This window comes from Nerophis lumbriciformis, linkage group LG06 (assembly GCF_033978685.3).
Source record: "Nerophis lumbriciformis linkage group LG06, RoL_Nlum_v2.1, whole genome shotgun sequence".
Lineage (NCBI taxonomy): Eukaryota > Metazoa > Chordata > Actinopteri > Syngnathiformes > Syngnathidae > Nerophis > Nerophis lumbriciformis.
The window spans coordinates 13,873,319-13,879,649 of record NC_084553.2 but is presented as its reverse complement, the minus strand read 5'-3'; the positions used below and the strand labels follow the sequence as shown (position 1 = coordinate 13,879,649).

At 40.5% G+C, this 6,331-nt stretch overlaps 1 protein-coding gene across 1 annotated transcript in view; it reads left to right on the top strand.

The window, feature by feature from the left end:
• The first annotated feature begins 3,429 nt into the window (after positions 1–3,429).
• The window catches only part of kifc3 (kinesin family member C3), a 35,245-nt gene continuing 32,343 nt past the window's right edge, over positions 3,430–6,331 (top strand). Inside the window, exon 1 of the mRNA XM_061963759.2 lies at positions 3,430–3,644. The gene's annotated coding sequence lies outside the window, so the exon portion shown is untranslated. The remainder of the gene's footprint in view (positions 3,645–6,331) is intronic.

Here is a 6,331-nt window from a genome sequence, read left to right as displayed (position 1 = left end):
CAACAGTAAAAAGAAAAAAAAAAGAAAAAAAAAGAATTGCAATGTAATGAGAAAAAGCTGAAATGTTGATATTACTAATAAAAACACACTGTGTCACTTATAACACCAAACTGGCCATAACATATGTCTTTAAATATATATCTGTTTTTATCTTCAATTTCACACTTTGACTTTTCAGTATGCGACCTTTGGTGGAAAAAGTTTGGACACCTCTGAGTTATTAGTATTAAATCGTCATCTTTTTTCTCAATACCTCACAAATGTTTCTCTTTTTTTCTTTCTTTTTTTTTTAAACATTTTTACTGCTTTTTTTCATCCAAAAATATGCTGCGCGCCAACAAAACCCAAGCTGATGGCCGCATTTTGGACACTCTGTGATAACATGTTTTTTTGCATGGTAAGATATTTGTTTATTTTCAAAGACATGCAAGTATGCAGTACATGTATTTTTTCTGTCAAAATTGAAAGATGCAATATGTTCCGTAAGAAAGATGAAGTACAGGCCAAAACGATGTGGCGGGCTTGATTAGTTTGACACCAGTATTATTGGAATAAGATCATTTACAGCAGCGGAACCCAACCTTTTTTACACCACGGACCGGTTTAATGTACACTGTAAACCCGAATAAATAATCAGAACTAAAAAAAAGTGAGGCAAGCAGTTGACACATATTTTTTTAGTTCATAAACTCAAATATTTGAGTATATCAGATCATAAATATTTGGAGTTTATGTTAAATGTACTTTTAAATTATGATTTAATTAAACTTACCAATTAAGCCAACTCAAAAATGTTCCTCGTCATGTCTGCTTCCTGAAGAGGAAGTGCACACAAATGATACAAAATAAAAGCACTTCCTCTGTGTGTGTGTGTGTGCTTGCGCGCGTGCATGTAATAATTTATATATACATACACACACAGAGTATGATAAATAACAATACAAATCTATAATGCGATTAATTCATTCTTAATTTGTTCTTAAATTCGATTTAATGATTTGTTCTTTCAAAATAAAACTAAGTTATGTTTAATCCACTGAGTTTTTTAAGAAACTGTGAGCTAATTATTTTAAGTAACAGTTACATAATCTGCAAACAAGTTAATATTAATTAAAAATAACAAGTTTATATCTCAGCTACAATCGGGCGGAAGCTTAGGCTATACCCTGGACAAGTCGCCACCTCATCAAAGTTCTAAAGCTTAGTGATATATCAGATACATCAGATTGTAGGTGGGTTTATTTTGTACCCTTCGCGTTCATATTTCACTGTTTGTTGCATTTTTGTTGCGTTTCACTTGATTGTAAAATATGTTGATCGAAAAGGGGTGTGACATTCATATTTTGTCAATATTCAGTGTTTTATCGTTCATAGAAAAATGTAAAATTCCATTATGTTTTTTAAGGCGGTCTGTCATAACATTTTTAGCATTCAATCAGACATTAGGGGATGGCGTGGCGAAGTTGGGAGAGTGGCCGTGCCAGCAATCTGAGGGTTACTGGATCAATCCCCACCTTCTACCATCCTAGTCACGTCCGTTGTGTCCTTGAGCAAGACACTTCACCCTTGCTCCTGATGGGTCGTGGTTAGCGCCTTCCATGGCAGCTCCCGCCATCGGTGTGTGAATGGGTGATTGTGGAAATAGTGTCAAAGCGCTTGAGTTCCTTAAAAAAAAAAAAAGGTAGAAAAGCGCTCTACAAGTACAACCCATTTACTATTATTGTGAGGTTTTGTATTAGTGTTCCTAAAAATAGATATACCGGCCTACAGACAATTTTTTTTCTCTAAATGTGGCCCCCGAATCAAAATAATTGCCCAGGCTTGGTCTAGTGCAGGGTCTGCAACCCGCGGCTCCGGAGCCGCATGCGGCTCTTTGATCACTCTGATGCGGCTCAGCTGCATACTTGCCGTTCGTCCCGATTTTTCCGGGAGACTTCCGGATTTCAGTGCCTCTCCCGGGGCAAACATTCTCCGATTTTCACCCGGGCAACAATATTGAGGGCGTGCCCTGATGGCACTGCCTTTAGCATCCTCTACAACCTGTCGTCGCGTCCGCTTTTTCACCATACTATCTGCGTGCTGGCCCAATCACATAATATCTACGGCTTTTCACACACACAAGTGAATGCAAAGCATACTTGGTCAACAGCCATACAGGTCACACTGAGGGTGGCCGTATAAACAACTGTAACACTCTTACTAATATGCACCACACTGTCATTCTTGTTTGGTGTGGGTTCACAAACACATTTCGGGAGAACATCCGCACCGTAACACAACATAAACACAACAGAACAAATACCCAGAACCCCTTGCAGCACTAACTCTTCCGGGCTACATTATACACCCCCGCTACCACCAAACCCCGCCCACCTCAACCGACGCACTGAGGTGGGCGGATGTTCTCCCGAAATGTGTTTGTCATTCTTGTTTGGTGTGGGTTCACAGTGTGGCGCATATTAGTAAGAGTGTTAAAGTTGTTTATACGGCCACCCTCAGTGTGACCTGTATGGCTGTTGACCAAGTATGCCTTGCAGTCACTCATGTGTGTTTGCAGAAGCCTCATATGACATGTAACTGGGCTGGCACGCTGTTGGTACAAGTTGTAGAGGGCGCTAAAGTCAGTGCCATCTTGGCACGCCCTTATTATTGTTGTTTGGGTGAAAATCAGCAGGCATTCGAGAGAATAGTTGCCAGGAAATTCGGGAGTCTCCCAGGAAAAATTGGGAGGGTTGGCAAGTATGACGCTGTCAAGCGCCATTCATATAAAACTCGCGGGCCGCACTAACATTAAATTTTCATATTAAGGTGCGGGCCGCGTGTCTGAGACCCCTGGTTTATACATAGCACAAAGCAAAAAAAAAACTTTGTATGCAGTGTTTATTTCATTTTAAATTTCAAAAGAGTTTTGTGGCTCCCATTGTTTTCTTTACTTTGTGAAACGGGTCAAAATGGCTCTTTGAGTGGTAAAGGTTGCCGACCCCTGGTCTAGTGGGACAGGTGAAAGTTATTGGGACAAAATGCAGTCGTTTACAAATTATTTCATGTTTCTGTGCGGCCCGGTAGCAAATGCTCCACGGACTTGTACCAGTCCCCGGACCGGTGGTTGGGGACCACTGATTTATAGGACTTTGGTTATTGACCCCACCTGTATGAAGACGTCATAGTTTTCCTTCAGACATGTGTGTTTTTTTTTTAATTGATTTAGACTTTTATTAGTAGATTGCACAGTACAGTACATATTCCGTACAATTGACCACTAAATGGTAACACCCCAATAAGTTTTTCAACTTGTTTAAGTCGGGGTCCACGTTAATCAATTCATGGTTGTCTTGGAGTATTATTAAAATGTGTTTCTTTTTTTTTCTTTTTTTTAAACAAATAAAAAAGGCTGTGAGTACGTGTTCCACATTCACACATATTTGCAGCCTTCCATGCCACACGCTCGGATTGTGTTTTTTCCCACATGTCAGCAGAGCCTGAAGGCAGCAGCGGCTAGCCACCGGAAAAGCAGCAATGGTGCCAACTTTTCGCCACTAACTATCGTCACAAGGCGTCGACGTCAACCTTTCCACAGTGACGAGGAGGGAGCAAAAAGAAGTGGAAGCGGCGGAGAGCTGACAAGTCGCCGCGTTTGACCGAAGGTACGACAAGAAAAGTTCTAGTCCTCGTCTGCCCACGTCGTCGTGTAACGCGCCGCACTTTCGTAGTTGGTCATTGTAAATGTTTCCGCCTTTTTAGTATTTTTTCTTTTTCGTTGTCATTCCAAAAGTCGCTTGTCATTCTGGAAGTTTCCACCATCCGCTCGGTCTTTTGTGTTTTGTACCGTGGTACCCTCTTTTATTCTGTCATTCGAGAAGTTTCGCGTCATAAAAGGGCAGAAAAAAAAGGACGGCCCCACGTCACCTGGCAGCACGTGCTGGTGTCGCCATAGCGACGAGGGAGGGCCGGGGTGGAGGTGATTGTTTGCGTGATTGACAGCTGTCGCTTGTGCCAACATTTTATTTATCACGTGATTAAAAAGAAGCGCGTCTCGTGGTGTGGTAACCATGGTGACCGTTGTCTGCTTTCAATTCGATGAAAACATTCCTGGCTAATTAAATATGAAAAATGAATTGTTATGTTATCAAATGGCCATGACAATTGTGCAATTGCCGCTGCATGCCACAGGGAGGCGCCCTGACACATCCTGCTTGGGCTCTTGATGGTCACGTGACATCAGTTCACGTCAAACTAGTGTTTCTATTCACATTAGTTTTAAATTCAGGTTGATTTTAACTATCAACCCTTGTGAGACTGAGAGCATTTACTGACTTTTTCATGTGGGAACATCTGGAACACATGTGGTTTGTGTGTGTGAGAGTATATTTGTGTGTCTCTTAGGGTGTGTCACTCCTTCATATAAATAGACGTGTGTGTGTGTGTGTGTGTGTGTGTGTGTGTGTGTGTGTGTGTGTGTGTGTGTGTGTGTGTGTGTGTGTGTGTGTGTGTGTCAGTCAGTCAGTCCAGAGTGAGCATCTTGCAAGCATGGCTTTGTTATAAAATGTGTGTTACGTCATAGTCCAGTGTCCTTTTGTCTTAAAATCTTTTTTTTTTTTTTTTAGTGTGAGAATTGACACATAAACTGCAGAGTTACAGTTGTCCAGCAGTAGGTGTCAAACTCAAAGCCCAAGGGCCAGATCTGGCCCGCCACATCATTTTTTTGGGCGTAATATCCGTCAAAGTACCTTATTTTTTCTTACTAAATGTATTCATTTTCATTTTGACAGAAAAAAATATATGCACTGCATGAAATGCATACATTTTTTAAACTTTAATAGTATCTAATATTGGAACAATCATACTTTTCATTTTTTTTGTTAAAATAAGAATATATATATATATATATATATATATATATATATATATATATATATATATATATATATATATATATAGATATATATAGATAGGCTCCAGCGCCCCCCGCCACCCCAAAAGGGAATAAGCGGTAGAAAATGGATGGATGGATATATATAGATAGGCTCCAGCGCCCCCCGCCACCCCAAAAGGGAATAAGCGGTAGGAAATGGATGGATGGATGTATGTGTGGAAAAAAATCACAAGACTATTTCATCTCTACAGGCCTGTTTCATGAGGGGGGTGCCCTCAATCATCAGGAGATTTTATAAAATAGATTTATATAAAATCTCCTGATGATTGAGGGCACCCCCCCTCATGAAACAGGCCTGTAGAGATGAAATAGTCTTGTGATTTTTTTCCCACACATACATATATTGCGCTCTACTACGGTATCGAGCACTATTTTTTGGATAACCTTATTAAGACTTATATATATATATATATATATATATATATATATATATATATATATATATATATATATAAAACCTGCTCAGTGGCCTTGCAGTTAGAGTGTCCGCCCTGAGATCGGTAGGTCGTGAGTGGAGATGTCCGGAGTAGGTTGTAGCGGGGGGGGGTGTATATTGTAGCATCCCGGAAGAGTTAGTGCTGCAAGGGATTCTGGGTATTTGTTCTGTTGTGTTTATGTTGTGTTACGTTGCGGATGTTCTCCCGAAATGTGTTTGTCATTCTTGTTTGGTGTGGGTTCACAGTGTGGCGCATATTTGTAACCGTGTCAAAGTTGTTTATACGGCCGCCCTCCGTGTGACCTGTATGGCTGTTGACCAAGTATGCTATGCATTCACTTGTGTGTGTGAAAAGCCGTAGATATTATGTGACTGGGCCGGCATGCAAACCAATATATATACCAATAATTTTGAAAACGATACCGATAATTTCCGATATTACATTTTAAAGCATTTATTGGCCAATAATATTGGCATTCTGATATTATCGGCAGTCCGATATTATCGGACATCTCTAGTCGTGAGTTCAAACCCCAGCCGAGTCATACCAAAGACTATAAAAATGGGACCCATTGCCTCCCTGCTCGGCGGTCAGCATCAAGGGTTGGAATTGGGGGTTAAACCACCAAAGGATTCCCGAGCGCGGCTCAAGCTGCTGCTCACTACTCCCCTCACCTCCCAGGAGGTGAACATAGGGATGGGTCAAATGCAGAGGATACATTTCACCACACCGAGTGTGTGTGACGATCGTTGAGACTTTAACTATAACATAATTTTTTTGGCTCGCGAACGGCTGGAAATAATATGCGTCAAAGTCCATTTTCTACCGCTTGTCCCTTAAGTACCTTATTTTTTTCTTACTAAATGTATTCATTCTTTTCATTTTGACAGAAAAAAATACATGCAATGCATGAAATGCATACATTTTTTAAACTTTAATAGTATTTAATATTGGAACAACT